The following is a 21876-nucleotide window of genomic DNA, read 5'->3' as shown; positions in this document are numbered from 1 at the left end:
GCCGGCTCGACCGGGTTAGTACCACACCCACAGAATACCGGCATGAAATAGTAGTTTTGCTACTGTGTCTCTTACGGTGAGTGGGAGATCCGGAGGCCTTCTCCCCTCCCCCTTCCCCCTTCCCCCTTAAGCCTTCCTCTTAGGCCGGCAACGCACCCGCAGTCCTAATATTGCTGTAGGTGTCTATGGGCGGCGGCGATCACTTACCATCAGGTGACCCGTGACCCGCATGCTCGTTTCCAGCTATTTGAGATAAAAAAATAGAATATAAACGACTTTACATTTAGCATACTCCTTCATTCCTTAATTCCTTTGGATTTTAAAGGTCAGAATAAAACCTGGCTTATAATTTTTCTTTACGTATTAATTTACTAACCAACCCTCGTATCTTACCAGACTTTGTGATTGCAAAAAGAACCATGACACATTATGATAAAGTTCTAAGTTACTTAGTTCTGGAAAATGCTATAAGATCTTAGAAAAGTCAACAGTGAAACGTAAAATGTAAATTAACCTGTTTTACAGAGATGACAGTGACCGAGTGGAACAGTGATATTGGTCTTGTTTTTTGTGCTAAAGGTCGTCGTGAGTTTGATTAAGAGCTAAATTAGCCAATCGTACACAACTGTAACGTCAAACGGACCTTTCGATGCTAACGCCATCTAGCGATATTTCACCTGTCAAAAACCCTCGTTGATTCGATAGCATAAGGATAACATGAAAATGATGTGGCAAACTGATGGTAGATTTGTCAAATACAGATAACTTCCTAAATAGACTTTAATATTAATAGGCATACCTAATTTGTAATTTTGTTATCCATAAATGTCTGCATTTAAACTATGAAAATATCATAGACTACGATTATATTAATTTAGTACTATCTTTTGCCCGCGGCTCCGCCCGCATGGTATTCGGTTATCGCGCGCTGTTCCCTCGGGAACTGTGCATTTTTCCGGGATAAAAAGTAGCCTATATCACACTCTGGCCTATAAACTATATGCCTAAAACCACTTCGATCCGTCGCTCCGTTTCGACGTGAAAGACGGACAAACATACAAACGCACTTTCGCATTTATAATATTAGTATGGATATGGTTAAGTACTGCTGTACTAACAGTACTTTAGAATTGTATTCTAAGGCAGCGTTTCCACCAGAGATGTGCGAGTATGTGTTCCGCTGCTTTTCATGAACCAATAGAAACACTTAATTTACCTCTCCGGTGGAAACAGCTGAGCGGAGCGAGGCGAGGTAAACGAAGCGTTTCTATTGGTTAATTAAGAACACATTCCTCTCACAAATTAAGTGGAAACTAATAATAAATAAATAATAAATATCATGGGACACTTGACACCAATACGGTATTTGACAACTCCTGATTTTGCCATATCTTAATATAATTATGAAAATATAGATAAACAAATAGTTGAAATCGGTTGAAAATTGAATTTATAGTGTTTTTTTGAAAAATCTATATACCTGTCTCTTTCTCAAACGGCGGTTCTGGCGTGTGACGTCACATGCCAGTATGTCTTTCTCTGTCTAATCTTGAATTTCAAACCTTTATAACTTTGTTATTTGTAAAGGTAGCTTAAAAATTGTTTTTCTATTCTATAACAGGCATTGTGTAGTTTTCATTTATAAAACATATACAATATAGTCAAATACCGTATTGACCTAGTCCCAAACTAAGCAAAGCTTGTACTATGGATACCAGGCAACGGATAAACATACTTAACATCCAAGACCCGAGAACAAATATACTCGTATTCTTCCTCCTTGTGTCGTATTCCTCAATAATGAGGGTCATGACCACCCATCTAAATATGGTCAGACCAACGCATCGAGCATCAACCATGAGCCCTCTTTCCGTCCACTTTACCGGTCGCAATTGCTCGTAGCTTCTCAAGGCTGTCACTGTCTTGCCTTGCAATGTGGCCGAAGTATTCAAGAACCCTGCGCAGACATTCAGATGACAGATATGGAGGCGTTAGTCAGAAATGATGTCCAGGGGATACGGAGCATCTTTCTCCAGCACCCACATCTCAAAGGCGTCTATACGTTTGCGGTCTGCAGCTTTCAGTGGCCAAGTCTCAGAGCCATACGAAAAGATCGAGAAAGCCAGCGTTCGCACCAACTCGTATTATTCGGGACTCGAACCCGGGACCTCAAGCTTCGTAGTCAGGTTCTCTAACCACTTGGCCATGGTCGACAAAACAGCCTAATCTCGGTTTCAAAAGCTAGTTTACGTGTAGTTTTGGTGGCTTGTCTTTATTGAGTGTTTCGTTTCAGTTGGACCGGTTGATCGGCGTCTGCGCAGAGTCTCAGTTTACGATAATACCAGTTACTCACACACCCGCTGGGAGCAATGACTATAGGTAAAAAAGTTAATAAGACCAGAAGCCGTATTGACTAACTTTAACCTTTAAAAAAGGAATAAACAAGTCTAAATTAGTCTAGAACTCTGGAAAGTAACCAAAACTCCAAGAGTTAGGATCCATTACCTAGGTACTGATTTTTTTTGACCCGTGGCCATATTGCCGAAAGTTTCTGACGCTCGCAATTGCAATCAAATTACAGATTTCGCGACAAGGTTTACGTGACTCCAAAAACCACCAGGCTGCAAGACTAGCAAGATGATTAAGATTGGTTTTTGGAGTCTTTTTGTACGTTCGCTATCGTCTAGAAACTTTAACAGGGGTACGTGGAGACATAAGTTTGAGAAACCCTGACTTATACTATGCTAATCCATACTTCCATACTAATATTATAAATGCGAAAGTAACTCTGTCTGTCTGTCTGTCTGTTACGCTTTCACGCCTAAACCGCTGAACCGATTTCGATGAAATTTGGTACAGAGACAGAATAGACCTTGGGAAAGAACATAGGCTATCTTTTATCGCGAAAAAGAGGCTTTAAGGGGTTGAAATAGGGGATGAAAGTTTATAAGGTGGAAGTTCGTCGCTGTCAAAGATAAAACCATGAAACTTGGCATTTAGGCACTTAATACGAAATAAAGTGCAAAATAGGTATCCTAAATAAATTAAATACTTCCCAAAGTTACCTACTATTCCACGCGGACGAAGTCGCGGGCAAAAGCTAGTATATTATAAATTATAAAACACCAGGGTTGCACTATCGTGTACTTCTATTTAAGTCCGGCCACGGACGGCCAAGCATTATAATATTACTATACTAGTCTAGTTACAGTTATTTATAGTCACTACTGACGCAGCGCTACTATCAGCAACGGTAATGTACCCTGATTGATTTGGAATCCACTCGTGAAACTGTGCCCTTAGTGTAAGTTTTCGGTTACAAAATACGCCTCGATCGCGTTCGCGCTTAAGTCTCACTTTGTATGCAAACACGAACAGCGCCTCTAGCGGAACGTTTGCGATGTTCGTGTTTCCATACAAATTGAGATTTTGACGCGAACGCGATCGAGACGTATTTTGTAACCGAAAACTTACACTAAGGGTACTGTATATATGCAGAATGCGGGAACGATGCGTTTGATGTATACAACCGCCTATGCATTTTTTAGGGTTCCGTACCCAAAGGGTGCCAACGGAACCCTATTACTGAGACTCCACTGTCGTCTGTCCGGCCGTCTGTCACAGGGCTCTATCTCTTGATTGGTAATAGTTAAAAGCTGCGTATCCATTAGAGCAGCCTCAGGCCGAGCACCGCGAGCCGAGGCATATTTTGTCGGTTTTTTGGTCGTGCTCAAAGGAGCCTCAGTCTGAGCCGTGCCTTTGGCAGCGTCTCCACTTGCGCGGCCTCGGAGCGAGGCAGCCGCTCGGCCCGAGGCTGCCTCTAGTGGATACGCGGCTTAGCACTTGAAATTTTCACAGATTATATATTAATGTGGACACTTAAACAACAAATACTAAAAATAGAATAAAATAAATAATAAAGGGGGGCTCCCATATAACAAACTAGATTGTTTTGCCGTTTTTGTGCTCGATGTTAATAACGGCAACAGGTAGACGATTGAAATATACAGAATCTTTAGTTGTATGATCACTTTAAAAATAAAAAAATAAAATTAAAATAAAATAAGGGGGCTTCCATATACAATAAACTTGTTAAAATGTCTAAATATTGTATAGATAATGGAACGGAACCCTTCGTACGCGAGACAGACTCGCACTTGGCCAATCTCCCAAATGGTTCAGTGGATTTATAGTTATTATGACAACCCCAGCATTTCAATGAGTTTTAACAACTCCGTTTAACTATTATTTGGTGTCAAATGTCAAAAGGTCAAAACGGCTGGACGACGGGGCTACCGTTTAATGAGGGCTATCGCGTATGAATTTACCGCTAGAGGCGCTAGTGTAGCGTGAGGTCTCCGAAATGTCAAATCTCATAGTTTTTGGGTGAGCTACGCGGGTTTATTTGTAATTAGAATAATTTTGTGAATATTTTGCATTACCTGTAATTAATTGTGGCAAATATGCGTTACGGGGCAATGAATGTCTGTTTTTTGAGACAGTTTTTGGGAAATTTTTGTCCTCCCTTTTTTCGAACAAGGCAACACTGTGGTTGCTGGATATTTTTATGGTACGGTTTTAAGGTGTTTTAAATATGATTTTAATCTAAACTTTGTTTTCAAGCCCGTATAAACAGACTTTGAAAGCTGCACTAAAACCTCAAGCAACAGTGGAGCCTTCTAGAAAGACAAAACACGATAGCCCTCATTGAGAGAGCACATGCGAACATCTTGTACTACTGTTTAGTTTAGAGTTTAGACACGTTCGTGCTGCACTTAGCTTTATCATGGACTGATGGTTAATAAAATGCTTTGGCAAATCGAGGTACTAGAAAGAACGCCAGGCATTTTCTTTTATTTTACCGAGGGTCCCGAAAATTTTTGTGTATCTATGAATATCCAGTGCTAGCAGAGCTCCTTTCCTAAGCAAAATGTACGCAAGTGGAGTGATTTTATGAAAACAAGATTTGGCCATGTGAGAGTCGGAGTCGCGCACCGAGGGTACCGAAAAATTTTGTGTATCTATATATGACCATCCAGTGTTAGCAGAGCTCCTTTTCTAAGCAAAATGAACGCAAGTGAAGTAATTTTGTGAAAAAAAGATTTTCAGACTTTTCAAGACAGTTGAGCTATAAGAGCTACTTGCATACTGAGCTGAAGTTTCCTCATGAGCTTTACAATGAAGGAAAACGTCAAGAGGAAATCTGCACACACCTACGAAGAGATTCAAGGAGATGAATGAAGTTACCGATCCGCAGTGGGCCCGCGTGGGAACTACGACCCAAGTCCTCTGATTCTGAGAGAAGGCCTGTGCCCTACAGTGGGACGTATATAGGCCGAGAATAGATACGGGTGGTAACACCAAATGAAATCTACTTCCATACCTTTATAGTTCAAAATACATGGTTACTTAACGACATTGGAACGCAATACAAAATCGAATCGTAACAACTAACACCTAAAGCTGAAAAGAAAATGGAACACAAATCCTTCGAACCACATTCATGTTCAGTGTTATAGGTAGGTAATCAACCTAAACCCAGTCTTACTTCTAGCGTACTAAGGTTCCAATTCGGTTATTGTCTCTTAACCGCATCAACGCCTGCGTTTTCTGCTACCCTAGTACTCGGTGCCCTTTCGCACATGACGTCACTTGATGAGGCAATCAGAACCCCATGCTTTTATGGTATCCTGGTATCGGGAGCTGTTTAGGTGACTCAGCGGGGCATTCACGGCTGTAATTTTTTTTTAAGTTTTGGCTATAGTTTTACTTTTCGATTGAGTCAGCGTCATTATCGATTTCTCTCAATTAAATAAGAAAGGCTGTAATTTACAATTTACTCCTACAATTTAAAATTCTAAGTAAACGTCCGAGTACCCTACCCGACACGCTAATGCCCAATAGACGACACCCTCTTGTCATCTCTATTGTTAATGCTAATGACAAGATTGTAGATGACAACTTTTGGGACAGTAACGAGCACTTACGTTTACCTTAATTAGTCCGTCAGCGTTTTTTATTAGTCTCGTATGTCTGCTTCTAATTTTTTATTTCCTATTTATTATCAGCATGCTTCTTTCGTTTATTATCTTTTGTTTAATTTTATCAGTGAGGGACCATTACACTCACTCAAACTCTAAAACTAAAATGGCGGTGGGCAGGACACTTAACTCGATACAAGGACAATCCCATTTGGAAAAAGAAGAGTCGGCAGACCCTATAAAAGATGGTCAGATGATATAGTGGAGTCAGCCGGAAAAGACTGGCTGAAAAAAGCGGAAGATAGGGAGACTTGGAACAAGCTGGAGGAGGCCTACACCCAGAGGGTCCAAATCTACGGAAACTAGTACTAACACAAATAAATAAACTAAGAAATTACTAACAATACTAACAACTTGCTAATTATAATGGAAAAAAGGAAAGTATTGAAGCTCCTGTATTTGGAAAATAAAAGGCTTTATTATTATTATTTTTAGCACTTTTTAGCACGGCGTGATGTCACTAGCCCCCTCCCGAACTTTGACGCGTTTCAGTTTTGTAATATTTTTGTTTGGACTAGGTTTGGACTAAATAGCATTTTTTTCTCAAAAATGTCCGTAAAAGTTGACCATTATTCTTTACATATCAGAAAGTGAAGTGCATGTTTATGATCAGCGAAGAATTAAAAAGTTAAAAAGATTGCAGGCGCGCTAGCTCGATAACCTCGACAATAATAAATTAGCGCGCCTGCAATCAGCTACAATTTTTTTTTAAGTTAAGAAGGCCATGGAAATGTTGGCACAAGTCGTACACAGCCAAGTCTGATGGCCGGTATTTTACTGGAACTCCAGACTTTTTTTATTGGGTCTGAACAGCTTTTGATGTTTTCGGTGGAAAAATACACCTGCAGTTTATTTTTAATGAAAAAAAAGGCGGGAAAGCATAAGAAAAATATTGGAATAAAAGGATTCGATTTGTAGCATTCGAACATGGCGGATGTAGACAATATCTAAATTTGCTATTTCTGTTTCTTTGGCTAGTTGAAGTATAATTTTGATAGTGTTTTATGCGGCGATGAACTTTAACAGTGAACAGTGATCACAAAATTCTATATTGCTCTCGTTTCTGACATTTTTAATGCGCAAGTTGTGTCCACGTGGTTTCTGGAATTTTACTATCAAGTTGCAAAAACTACAACCACCGTACAACGTGCCTCTCAAAGAGAGTTTACTTTGACACTGGCGAAATTGTCCTATTCATTAGGACAGAAAAGCCATATTTTAAAAGAGAAGAAGAAATGTAGGTAATATTATATTTTGAGAAAAAGTTTATTATTTCAGAATTATAATCTCGGAAAAGTCTCGGCTGGAATAGCAATTTCCTAATAATTTTTACCAAGAAAACTACCCAATTCACAAGGTTCTTGCCATTTCGACTAAGGCGCCCTAAAAAGAGGCTTTTTCGTACCATAAAAAACCCTGCATAAAACGATTCAGTGTTTCATTTTTCACTTGTCAAGCTTGCAGCGCAATGCGACGGATCCACGTGGTGTTCGTATTCCTACGTACCAGGGTACCAGGAGTTACAAGAGGCTCGAATGCAAGCGTGGGAACCGACTAGAGCCGATGCGACGTTCCAATTCCAACCATAAATGTAGACGTATTTGGTATAAAATTTGAATTGGAGCATACGGCCTTTTGGCTCTTGAATATGCACTGCGCCTGTAGCAATTGAATGATTTTTTCTGCCTTTTTTATGAAGTCTTAATTCACTTAGAAAAGTTTTTGCCTTTCTGTTTCATTTTAGGCCCACTTGCAACACATATCTCTGCTCCTATTTATGTTCTTACTGTGTTTTTGTTGTGATGTAGTGTGTTTTTCTTGTCAATAAATGTTGTGAGTTTGAGTTTGAGTTTGACATAAACCTCGAGTTAGCGTTAAGCTCAGTTTAGCAGTGTCAAATTGTATGGAACTGTCAAGCTTACCTGGATTAACTACTAAATCTAGATTTATTTTTTCCTGCAAGACGGCCTTAGTGATTGATTTTTAAAGTTCAAATCCCGTTGCTACGGGAATCATAATGTATTCTACTATATTATGCAACTGTATCGTAATAGGGGTCCATGATTTTGATTCTCCCAAACCTAAGGCCGTGCCTAACATTTTTGACGCGCGCGATCGCAATCAAATGACAGATTTCGAAGGATTTCGTATACAAAAACTGTCATTTGTTTGCGATTGCCAGCGCCAGAAATGTTAGGCGAGACGGCCTCTAGTAAGCATCAAACAAGTCCTTCAAAAATTTACAACGAAGACACCGGGCGTAAGTTTCTTATCGCCGAAAACGGCACGAACCAAGTGAACCAGAAACCTTGATTTTACCGACGCCGTACGGCTTCTAAGCCCGGCTTCCGCCGGCTTACCAGAGCCGGACGTTAATTATCAACTAATAACCAGCTGTCGGCCGGTAAACACTCCGCAGCGGAAAGTTGTAAGATGGTTAGGCTGCACTGGTCTTGTAATGGGATTAAAAAATATATTTTTCTTTCTTAGGCTCAGCTAACCCTTAAATTGGCAAGAGTAAAAAAATACAAAAACAAGTGATACAGTATCATACCTTTATTTAATACCGTCTTAGGGTCTACAGAAAAATGAAAAAAAAAAAACTAGCATTATTGGTTTTTCAGAAAATCTATGTACATCACCATGCACGTTGCCAATTCTATAAGAACAAAGTAACATTATTGTGTGTACACGCTGGTTACCGCTGCCAATCAGGCAATAAACTTTTATTTATATAAAAAAACCTAAATTATTAAAAAAAAACATCATACTTGGTTTTGGTATATTTGGTTTAGGTATTTTAACTAAATGTTAACAAACCACCGTCAATTGGTGTTTTAAATATTGAAATTTCCCCATTAAACTATCTAAACATACTATCTGTATTGAAATACACTAGTCTAGTTAGTATTACAATGATGGACAAGTAAAATGTTTAAATCCTTGAATGTGACAAATCTAGCAACTGAAGTTTGTTTACATTTAGTTAAATCAAATATAGTGTAGAACTGTCGAAAGCAATTTCGTGTTTTTGTTTTTCCAACAGCGAAACAAAGGGGCATATATGAGTTGCTCTGAAGATGAGCTCTGGTCGAGTTCAAAACGCGCTCAAGTGTAGATGGCGTGGCTATGGATTGCATAGAGTTTAATGTGGGCAAAGCATCATATTAACTGTGGATGGCCAGGGCAGAACTTTTTCTCTAATGGGTGAAAGAAGCATCGTGCATGCTTTCAGAATTCAATCGGTTTTGGATATACCTACATATATATTTATCAACCTCATGCTCATCCAATAAGCAGTATAGCAAATTTAAACGTTTCAAAAAAGAGTTTAGAGAAGGTGCATCAGAGCTATCATCAGAATCGAATTGTGGCGGTGCGTGCGGATTAATTTCCTCGTCCGGATTAGAGCCACAATTATAACATGCATTTTCTACGGGAATTAAAGCTAAAATCTTATGCGGTCGACTTTATGTTAAGCACTGCAGACAAAGAAAGAAAAGCATACTGTTTAAAAAGATTTAAAATAGACAAGGGGACGTAAAATCGTTAATTTGAAATCAAAAAAATGTACAGGGAACTTGGTAATGTACACCGTGGTTACCGAAGTTAATTCACCTTGTAGTTGGCAACGTACATGGTGGTTACCGTAGTTGAATGTAAGTACTTCTTCACAAACTTGGCGACGGTAACCGTGGTGTACGTTCTAATTTAACAGTGATTATCGTTGTTATCATGCTGAATGTACACAAAAGAACCAATTGTTCGTATACTTTAGCATTTTCTCATAAAACACAAAACATAATAAGCATAACTTGCATAGAAAAAAGTTGAAATTTTTTCATAAAACTTTCCCTAGGTACTAGAATGCGACGCCGCGTTGAACATATTTTTGACACTGACGTTAATTTTAAATTATTGCCAAGTCACATATTTTTTCAACCATTCATTATAAAATTATTTAGTAGTTTTTAGTCATAAAAGTTTCAAAAAATATATATATTGATGATAGGATTTTTTATTAACTAACGTACACGGTGATGCACAGTGCCAATTTAAGGGCTAAACGCCCAGTGTGCAATGTATAAGCCAAACAATTTTTATATGTCTAAACTGCCTCGGTAGCACGGTGCATTGTATAGGCGTTTAGCTCAAAATTTTATGGCTAAAGGCGAAATAGTGAAAATTTTCATTAAGGTGATACCAAAACAAAAATCTCGCATCGTAATGGGCGGAGACTAAAGACAAACGCGGGGAGCGCCCCCGCTGAACGGACACGTTACAAGCCGACGCGCGAAGGGTTTGTTTTTGACCAACCGACTGACCGAACACAGGGCGCATGGAGTCGACCACCAATGTATATATTTTTTTATTTTTAGCTTTATTCGTTACAAATAATATTGTTACGGCGGTGGGTTAGGTGGTAAACTTTGATCGTATTTTTCAACCCATTGGAGGCGTTCAGGACCCCTTATGGGCCTTTGAAGTACATTTCAGTATATGGCAGTATATATAAGTAACAGTGTGAAAATAAATCCTACTCTTATTCATCGGTGTTAAAAGTGCTTTTCAATCACGATCCCACCCCACGAACTTAACAATATGTTTAATTAAGTATCTAAATCAAACAGTATTTGCAAAATTTAGCTTTTTATAAATAGTCATCATCATCATCATTCATAATTTTAGCCGATAGACCCCCACTGCAGGACATAGGTCACCCCCAAAGACGCTGCGTCTTCCTATATGTAATAGAGATAATTGAAACGCTTTATTATTGATTAAACGATAATTTATTTAAAAATCCTCGAACCCAATTTCTCTTACATTATTTTCTCTTTCACATTCATTATCAGGACATTCCTTTTTATCTTGTCTGTTCAAATTGTTATTGTTTTTCAGGCACTTTTTATCAGTAAGAATTTCCTCATTACGTTTTATTTTTACATAATCCGGATCTCGGGATGGACATGTTTCTGGGATGTCGTGGATCCACCAGCTCTGGTAAAAAGACAATCTTTGTAAAAAGCTATTAAATTTGGCTCCATCTTGTCGCTCCAAAATTTGTCATCTTTTAGTATTGTTTCGGTTTTTATTTTATCGTCGCCGAACCAAACAGCCAGCAAACATTTATTTTTCTTGCATATGTGCATTTGACCCTGGGCTTGCATGTACCAGTCTGAGTTTTTGTTTACTTCAACCTGGCCCGTTTTTTTATTTTTTCGCCAAAAGTGCATTTTCCCTTCATTGATGGCAGCATCGATACCCATCTTAAAAGGAGCCACTGGACATTTTAGCTCTATGACCATGTCATCTGTGATGCCATCGGGTGTTGCACCTAAAAAGTGTATATTCTCATCGATAAAAAGACCGCAGTCTTTTATTTCTAAATTGCTTTGTTTAGAAAGCTGTTGCAAAGCAATTTTTTCATGTTTTTTCCCATGCGCGATGGACGCAACATGGTCAATGCTATTTTTGTACAGCATGTTTTTTACGATTGAGGCACAACTGTTAGTTTTGTTTCTTTTGACTACCTTCCCAAAGTTGGAAGCTGTGAGAAGATTTCGCCTTAATTCTAGCCATTCTCCACTTTCACTTTGTAGGATTGTTCTTTTTTCAATGTCCCGACGTTCAATTTCATTCTTTTTCAAATTTGTATTTCTGGATAACCACTATACTATGCTACATTATTCAAGTAATTTCGTAACGAAATAATTTTTCAGTTTGGAGATCCAATGATAAATATAAATAATTGGAGTAATCTTTGTGATTTTTTTCTATCGAGGGAAATTTCTTTTATCGTGTTTCTACTTTTACTAAATTAAAGGTAATATAATCAAGAAACGTATATTCAAATATCAAGTCCATAGCTTTTAAATTGAGTGAAACCCATCCAAATATTTAAACCACTTTTTCCACTTAGGTGTCACCTTAACATTGGGTGGATTTTTTTTAATGGTAGTAAATTTCAAATTTACGAGGAAAATTATAGCGGCTTAGATTGCTTGAGAATTATTAGTACCTAGTTTAAGAGTTAAAACCTAAGGTATTAAATATAACTAAGCTTGGAAGATTTCGTACACAATATGAAATCCTTAAAAAAATATTACTTGATTTTTTCGTATTGGCTACGGAACCCTATCTTGGGCGTGTTCGACACGCTCTTGATCGGTTTTTCATATTATTACGTATTGGCGTAGAAAAGTAAAAGAAGTGCCTAGCGTTCTTCCTAGTACCTGTACTGCAGACTGTACCTACCCATAACGGCATCGTTAATAGGGCATATTAGGCAAAGCTCTACGTAGGGGGCGACACAAGCGCAAACCTCCATGACAACGTCAGCTCATTATATTTTGACGTCATGACAGATCATGACCAAAGAGAGAGTAATAAACACTATAATGCAACTGTATCGTATAATGAGCTAAGGCCGTGCCTAATAATCGCAATCAAATGACAGATTTCGATATTTCGTATACAAAAACTGTCATTTATTATGTTAGGCGAGACGGCCTCTAGTAAGCATCAAACAAGTCCTTCAAAAATTTACAACGAAGACATAAGTTTCTTATAGTGAACCAGAAACCTTGATTTTACCGAACGGCTTCTAAGCCCGGCTTCCGCCGGCTTGTAATAACCAGCTGTGTAAACACTCCGCAGCTAAGATGGTTAGGCTGCACTGGTCTTGTAATGGGTATTTTTCTTTCTTAGGCTCAGCTAAACGCCCAGTGTGCAATGTATAAGCCAAACAATTTTATATGTCTAAACTGCCTCGGTAGCACGGTGCAATGTATAGGCGTTTAGCTCAACATTTTATGGCTAAAGGCGAAATATTCAACTTTAAAGTGAAAATTTTCATTAAAATTAGCGCTGGTAGTAAATTTCAAATTTACGAGGAAAATTATAGCGGCTTAGATTGCTTGAGAATTATTAGTACCTAGCTTGATATAACTAAGCTTGGATGATTCCGTACACAATATGAAATCCTTAAAAAAATATTACTTGATTTTTTCGTTATGGCTACGGAACGTGTTCGACACGCTCTTGACCTTACGTATTGCCAACGTACCATAACGGCATCGTTAATAGGGCATATTAGGCAAAGCTCTACGTAGGGGGCGACACAAGCGCAAACCTCCATGACAACGTCAGCTCTTCATATTTTGTCGTCATCACAGATATGACCAAAGAGTAATAAATAAAATAATAATAATAGCAATAATAACAAAATACATAGATATATTATATTTACATAGATAGTAACGATAGAGCTATATTTCCAAAAAAATAATATGATACTATGACACTGAAAAAACTTTATGGTGCTAGTGCTGCACTCTGACGGCAGAAAATTGCAGTAATATTTAATTACCTATAGAGAAAACCGTAGCTGTAGCAATGCAATAATACTAACCAACGCCATCTCTCGAAACTTATACGAATCATCCAGCCATCCCTTATACTTATAACTGAAATAAGAAAGTAACTCGAGCATTTGTATTGAACGTGGTTCGAAATGGAACTACAATTTTTGTATACCAGAATCTCACATTTGAATAGATGGTGGCTCCTCCATCGAATTGTATTGTTTTCCCATTTTGAAGACATTTTGTAATATAGCGCCATCTCTCGGAGTTTTTCTGAACAATGTGACTCTGATTCAAACCACGCGTTTCTTCTAATGCGAGTGCTATGTTGAAATGAGGTTGGAATATTTTCAAATGTTTACGTTTGTATTTATTACAGAGGGCGTTACGGGTAGAGAAAGCGTAGAGTTAGAAATCAAGCAGAATTGCTTACTTCACAAAACACACGAATATATTTAAATAATTTATTGAATTAGGCATTATTTTGCAGTGGTACATATCGATTAACTACAGTACCCGGAGATAAAGATTGCACATCGGTCTTCGGAAAAAGAATAATGGATGTTCACGACGATTTCCGAACACTGGCGACCGTCCATCAATCATCGTATTTATTAAGTGACGTTTTATATCAAATAAATACTGCACCTTTATGGACTTAATTAGTTTACGTCAAAATAATGACATGTAAACTTCGGATATCTATAGAGAGCTGTTGCAACGAATAGAAAAAGAATAGGTTCCCTCTTTTTCCTAAAGGTGCCACCGTACAATTTCAAGCTTTGGGGGGTTTCAAGAACTCTTTATTATATATTGTAATCTAAATGCGTCCGTACTCTATTGCACCTGTACGACTGACAAACGTCACATAAGTAGTGTGTGACAACGCTCTACGGAGCCGAAATTAGCCGAGTCTCTTTCTAAAGACCGATGCGCGATCTTCATGGCCGGGTACTGTACTAACAATTACTTTGCTCACCCGCGACCCTAAGGGTAGGTACTTAAGGTCGCGGATGAGTAATGTAACTGTTGGGGTATCTGAGCTGTTCAGGATATTACTAAAGGGTCACCTTAAGGTCTCTACTCACTACACCGTAACATGCCATGACCGTAATAGGAACGTGACAGGAACGGAATGTCAAGCGCATACATGACACGCGACGGCGAGGGTTAGTTAGGAAACGTGGTAGTGGGAATAGTCGCATACTTTTCAACACAATAGTAGATTGTAAACACGAGTATTAAATAAGCCATTTTACCCGAGGCGTTTATACGGCGAAGTCGATAGACACGTCGAGGGGAAAATGGGTTTAATGCTTGAGTTTTACACTCTGCCTTTCATTTCGATTGCGAGAAAATTAAATAGCAACAGTGGAACAATTCATTCGTCATTATATAATTATATTTTTCAAGTTTTATTGATTTATTTGATTGATTTTTAGTTTTATATAAAAGAATATATAAAAAAATACATATAGAAAGAAAGAAAGAAGATATATAAACTTTTTTGTTTGTGGCTGTTGACACTTGATTACCTTGGTCTTAGGCGAAGATTTTACTTTATACACTAGGGCATAAAAAGTCATTTTATGTCGCCTAGATCCAGCACAAACACGAACTTTACGATGCTTTGCCTGACACGCAAATCGCACGATCGTGAATCTACGATGTGGTAGATAGAGACCGCTAAGGTCGCGGGTGAGTAAATTAACTATTGGAATACGGTGTCTGAGCTTTTCAGTATATTAAAAAACACCTTTTTTATTATAGAAGCTCATTTCAATGACGGCCTGCCTCTTTATTACCTAAGTAAATGAATATTCTGACCTCTACGACGTAGCGGTGCTACGACATTTAATATAGAACCGCGAAACTATATATTCCTAAAGAGGGCACCGAACTTTTGATTCATCATCATCGTCTCGCTCGACCTATGTACGCCCGACTGCTGGGCAAAAGCTTCGTCGCAGAATGAGAGGACTTGAGGACTTGGGCTGTCCACAAGTGGTGCCAATGCTGATTGGGAACCCTTCCTTCGCCTACCTTCCTGTACCTTCGCCCTAAAGCTGGTAAGTTTCATGTGATTTTGCACTAAAAAGTGCGAACCCTGGTTTGGATCCGGGATCCTCTGCATGAGAAGACGAAGGTCAAACCACTAGGCATGACGGACGGTCTTATTTTGTGTGACTGAATTGTTTTGCCATCAAGTGTCAATTTTTCGGGTTACAAACTTAACACTGTTAATGTTGCTTAACTGTCTATATGTCAGTCACAGCGCTGTATCTAAAGACCTATGTAACTGGTAAACAGTTGAATTTATACATAACATGCATTTCTATTAGTTGCTACAACAACAAATAACAAAAATGCAATTAAAATAATAATTAAAGCGAGTCCTAGTCACCAATATAAAATGACCTCACACTCTTATATTATATGGATACGGCCGTTCATTTTAGCATATCTACAAATATCAACTCACACTTGGCTGTTTTTTTGCCATATCTATACATCAATAGTACGTACCTACCTTAAAATTTAATCCAATCGTTAAAAAATTGAAGCGAAACAAAACAAAGTCTAACAATTAATCAAAACTAGTTTCTGTTTCAACTAACGAACGTCAGCGTGAAGCAAATGTTGTCATTATATTTTATACTATGTTTAATTCACGTAAATGGAGACCAAAAGGCATTCCCCACGAATTTTAATAAAAAAGACTTCCACATGACAACATTAAAGGACCCTGACTTCGCAAACGAAGAAGAGCCACAGCCAGAAAAAGCAAAAGTAGATGACTGCCCAGACTTTAGTCCTGAAGAATTAAAAAAAATAAAAATGGAATACAATAATGATGGGGGGCGGGTCAAGTTCGTTTCAGCAGACGCTCTGCCCATAGACAAAGAGGAAGTAAAAAAAGCGGCGTGCTTAAAAAAGATACTGGCCGCTACGGAGTCTGGTGAGAAAAATATGAAGACGTCATTCGATTCGCCTGTCAAATTTGAAAATAGAACGACGATGAACAAAGGAAACAGTACGATGGATAAAGGGAAAAGGAGAGGGAACGAGTATGAATTTGATACAGTTGAATATTACGATGAACCAGAAGAACTTAAATTTGAAAACGAAGTGTGTTTTGGACTAGTGGATATCATTGATCTGGATATAGCTGATATTAGGAAATACGATATAGAGTGCGAGAGATTATGCGAATGGTACAGTTTGTATGAATTTGGCACGTGGGATTAGAGATTATGAGAGAAAAATAAAGAAGCAATTTTTTTTCACTTAAGTAATGTAAGTTTTTTTACTGACCATACATTGTTCATCTAATTAGGGCTATCACGTACGAATTCGCCGTTAGAGGCGCTAGTGTAGCGTGAGGTCTCCGAAATGTCAAATCTCATAGTTTTTGGGTGAGCTACGCGAAATTAATTATGGCAATTATGCGATTAGGGGCAATGAATGTCTGTTTTTCGAGACAGTTTTGTCTTTCGAAAACTTTTGTCCTCCCTTTTTTTCCTAACAAAACAGGACTACGCAAGACTGTGGTTGCTCGATATTTTTATGGTACGGTTTTTAGATGTATTAGCAATCCGGGCGGACCTTGCACAAGGTCCTACCACTACACGACGAAAAGGCCACAGTGAGTCACGATTCATTTGGTGCGAGTGTACGTTCCCTCGACATCAGAAATATCTACAGTACATGACCATAAAGATTGCACATCGGTCTTTGGAAAGAGACTCGGCTAATTTCGGCTTCGTAGAGCGTTGTCACACACTACTTATGTGACGTGTTAGTCGTTGCAATAAAGTGCGGATGCATTTAATAGTATTTTATGCAACTGTATCGTAATAGGGGTCCTTAAAACACGAGTGTAAGTTTATGAATAAGTGTTTTAAGGCCTAATTACGTACAGTTGCATACAATATTTTATCTATATCCATATATTAAATCCTCTATCATGTGTTCCTGAGAGAACTGTGAGAACTAGGTAGGTATGTCTGCCCCGCGAGCAAAATATATCACAAAGAGTTGTTAAAACCCCATCAAAACTTTAAATTGTACGAAGGCATCCTTAGGAAAAAGAGGGAACTATCCTTTTTGTAGCAGTTGCAACAGCTCTCTATAGATGTCCAAAGTTTACATGTCATTAATTTGACGTAAACTAATTAAGTCCATAAAGGTGCAGTATTTATTTGATATAAAACGTCAATAAATACGATGATTGATGGACGGTCGCCAGTGTTCGGAATCGTCGTGAACAGTCAATTGTCTTTTTCCGAAGACCGATGTGCAATATTTATCGCCGGGTGCTGTGGTCACACCTTTATGTCACTAACCATAAGGGCGATATATACATATTAAATATGACTGTTACAAATCTTATGTATCTTACTTTTCTTTTCTTGTATTAACGAACTAAATTAAAATCACCGGATTGCAATGATTTGAACTATGTAATGAAAATAAGGAAGTCAACAAGAGGATCCTGGCGCAACCAATCAGACAGAGCAACTGATTTTGAAGAGCTCTGTCTGATGGATTGCACCAGATTTGACTAGAGAATTAAAACTAACTAGGTTCATCGTTCATCCACCGTTACGTTTCATATTTCGTTTTCTAGATTATTTTTACAGTATACAACGGCTAGACCTACTAGACACTGACAAAATTGTCCTCCAATGGACAGCGCCATATTTTTCTAAAAAACAACAACTAGATATTAATATTCTCAACAAGGAGGCTTACAAGGAGGAGTTCCAACCAGTCGCCAACATCTTCTAATATTCGGGTCATAGTTTATTTGCTAGATATCATACAAAACCATACACAACGCGTCATTTATATTATACTACACGAACTACTTAGGAACACGATCAAAGCACCGAATAAATGAATCAAATTGTATTCACGATGCCATTACAGCCGCGGCACACTGCGACTTTCAATCGCAACATTTCTGCCAACAGGGAATATTACGCAAAGCTCTGCGCAGGGGGCGACACTAGCACAAACCGTAAACAAAACGCCATGACAAAGTCAGTTCTCTTTATTGTTTGTCGCCATTAGGCACTTGTCTCACCGCCAGCGAGGAAACGATTGGCTATCGACTATTTTCTCGCTCAAGAAACGAACAAAAGATATAAGATCCTGTGTGAGTAAAAGAGGCATATTATATTAATAGTTGATCGCTGGCTGTACAGACTGTCGGCGAGAATTCGCTCTTACATCTTTTGTCGCAGCGACAAGAGCTATAAAACTCGCTGAGCTATAGATACTCGCTCAGCGATGTCAGTTTGGCGGCCGCCCCGCACGAGCGAGTCGAGTGGAGCGAGTAATCGCCAGTCGCACGCGAACACTCGCTTACAGCCGAGCGACAAAACTACACTCGCTTCTCGCTGCTCGCCCACTCGTTTCTAGTTACTCGCTCTACTCGCTTCTGGCTCATCGTCGGCGGTGGGACAAGTGCCTCAGGAATAGTGCATGAGCGACAAAATAACATGACATTTACATCGATAGTAACGATAGAGCTATATTTCCAAAAGTGTAATTGAAATAATACGATATTATGGCATCCTACGGATATTTAATAGTAGATTATTGTCTTGGCCTGGAAGTAGGCAATTGCTGGCCGAGTATGAGTATTAAACGGACGAGCTTGCGAGTCCGTTTAACTAATACGAAGCCAGCAATTGCTATTCCAGCCGAGACTAATATAAAGCTTTCCTCAAAAATGGTGAATAATTCTGAAATAGAATAAACTTTTTGTCAAAATATATTATAAAATTTAATTTTATTCCAATATTTTTCTTATGCTTTCCCGCCTTATTTCATTAAAAATATACTACAGGTGTTTTTTTCTACCGAAAACACCACAAGCTATTTCAGAGCCAATAGAAAAAGTCCGGAGTTCCAACAAAATATCTGATACCGGCCATTAGACTTGGCTGTATACGACTTGTGCCAACATTTCCATGGCCTTTTTAACTAAAAAAAAATGTGACTGATTGCAGGCGCGCTAATTCATTATTGTCGAGCTAGCGCGCCTGCAATCTTTTTAACTTTTTTAATTTTTCGCTGACCATAAACTATGCACTTCACCTTTTAATATGTAAAGAATAATATCAACTTTTACGGACATATTTGAGAAAAATAACATGACATTTACGTCGATAGTAACGATAGAGCTATATTTCCAAAAGTGTAATTTAAATAATACGATATTATAAAGACATTCAAAAACTGTTTACGGTTTGTGCTAGTGCTGCATTCTGACGGCGGAACATTCCAGTAATAATGCCAATGGTACAGATTGGCCAACGCCCGGTTCACATTATTCGAGTAAAACCTTTCTCGTAGCATGACACTGCGGTGCTTGAACGATCTTGTGTAACTCGTTTGGATTGTGACCACGCAATGTATCGCTACTGGCACGATTTTACTGGAACAATTTTGGTCATTTTAGAGTTCCGGAGCCAAAATGGCAAAAACGGAACCCTTATAGTTTCGCCATGCCCGTCCGCGGCTTTGCTCAGTGACTATCAATGCTAGAAAGCTGTTTTTTGCACGGATATATATGTAAACTATGCCGACAAAATGGTGCAATAAAAAAATAAACAATATTTTTTTTAGGGTACCTCCCATAGGCGTAAAGTGGGGGTGTTTTTTTTTCTCATCCAACCCTATGGTGTGGGGTATCGTTGGATAGGTCTTTTAAAACCATTAGGGGTTTGCTAAGACAAATTTTCGATTCATTGATATTTTTTTGCGAAATATTGAACTTGAAAGCGCAAATTTTCATTAAAATCGAGCGTCCACCCCCCCCCCCCCTTCTAAAATCTAAACCAGTGGGTGGAAAAAATTCAAGTTGGTAGTAAGTATATCAAACTTTCAAGAAAAACTATAACGGCTAAGTTTGCTTGAGAATTATTAGTAGTTTAAAGCATAATTTAGCATGTTTAAGAAATAAAATATTCTTATTCTTATTAAGTTTTCCGTATAAAATAAAATCCTTAGAAAAAAAAAAAATTTGCGTAATGGCTACGGAACCCTATTTCGGGCGTGTCCGACACGCTCTTGGCCGGTTTTTAGAGATGCAACGGATGATTGTTGCAAGACTGCAATGTTCCAATGTTAAATGGACCTTGCTATATTAACGCCATCTAGCATATATTTTCTGTCTAGAAATCCTCATTGCTTTGCTTACGGCTTCGCAAGAAAATCGCCGTGTGTGGGAGCTCCAATTTTCACAAATTACTGCAATTTATATAGGCGATGTAACTGCGTATTATGCTTAAGGCTTATTATAGCGTGCTAACTAATCTATTGAATAACCCCTACGTCTTCCCCTCACATTAAGGAACTAAATCCATTTCCGCTCAACGTATAAAAAACCTTATCCCAATCGACGTAGGGTTTGAATTAAGTGTAATTGAATCGGACAAGCGACCTTGTCCGTCGGAAGGTGTCTTTTGTGGGGTTTATGCGTGTTTGAATGAAACTTAATGGATGATTAAGTTGTTACTTTATAATTATTTGTTTATGTTCTATCGAAGGATGAATGGTTTAGTGGTTAGGAAGTCAGGGGTCGTGGGTTAGAGTTCAAGTCATACTGAGATGAATGTAAACTTATTCTAATCCATACAAATGTTATAAATGCGAAAGTGAACGGATCGACGTGATTTTTGGCATAGTGATAGTTTATGGCACAGAGAGTGAGATAGGCTACTTTTTATCCCGGAAAAATGCACGTTCCCGTGGGAACCGCGCGGTAACCGAATTACACGCGGGCGAAGCCGCGGGCAAAAGCTAGTATGTAATAAACTAAAATAATTTCCTTGCTCACCCGCGACCTTACGATAGCTAAGCTTAAAATATGCGTGTTTGTGTGTGTTCTTACAGTGTGGAGGTGGAGGAACTGCATGAACACGCATATTTTGCATAAGCTTAGCTATCGTAAGGTCGCGGGTGAGCAAGGAAATTATTTTAGTTCATTGATATGGACCTCCGCAAAGTAACGCCTGATTCAATAAATTAGTATGTAATACTTATAATGTCTAAACTATAAGCTGTTAAGTAGCTAATTTAAAGTTCAGCAGTCGGGACCCATTACTAAGAAATTTTGAGCTGGTCGCGATTTAAATGGGTCCCGACTGTTGAACTTTAAATTAGCTACTTAACAGAGTTCTAGACTACTAGACTTATTTTCTTCCTTTTAGTTTTCGAGGCAGTCGGGTTTTATGATTAAATTTAATGTTTTATTTTATACTTTTTTCATATTTCTGTGAAAATCTTTATTTGATTACAACGATTTATAACCCATAGGATTTAGAAATGACTAAATTATCTTTCATTTGATTGGCTACAACGCTTTTCGATGAAATTTGGTATGTAAGGATTTTCGGGAATGATAAATCAAGATCTAGCTTGGTCTTATTACTGGAAAAACGTTTATTATCGAG

This window comes from Choristoneura fumiferana, chromosome Z (genome assembly GCF_025370935.1).
Source record: "Choristoneura fumiferana chromosome Z, NRCan_CFum_1, whole genome shotgun sequence".
NCBI lineage: Eukaryota > Metazoa > Arthropoda > Insecta > Lepidoptera > Tortricidae > Choristoneura > Choristoneura fumiferana.
Note: the sequence above shows the minus strand (reverse complement) of the source record.